Below are 337 nucleotides of genomic sequence, written 5' to 3' on the forward strand. Positions count from 1 at the left end.
TTTCCCCCAAAGCGCTGACTCACGATCGTCTTTTGTTTGTTTGACGCGCTGGGTTTGAAGAGTTTATTGATGAGTGCGGCAGTTTGTCTGAGGTAATTGAAAGATAAGAGGTAATGGGGTGTTCCAATAATGGCGAGTAAGAAAGATTTCACAAATTTCAGAAGAAAAAGTTGCGAAAATCTGATTTCAGTATATAATTCTTTCACCGATTATCCGTTTACTTTTGAAAAAAAAAAAAATGTATGATTTGATGATAAATGACTTCATCTAGTATATCAAATAGATTACATTACAGACACATGATTTCCCCGTTAATCAGAGCAGGCATCTTACTCCT

Source organism: Penaeus monodon, chromosome 34 (genome assembly GCF_015228065.2).
Source record: "Penaeus monodon isolate SGIC_2016 chromosome 34, NSTDA_Pmon_1, whole genome shotgun sequence".
Taxonomy (NCBI): domain Eukaryota; kingdom Metazoa; phylum Arthropoda; class Malacostraca; order Decapoda; family Penaeidae; genus Penaeus; species Penaeus monodon.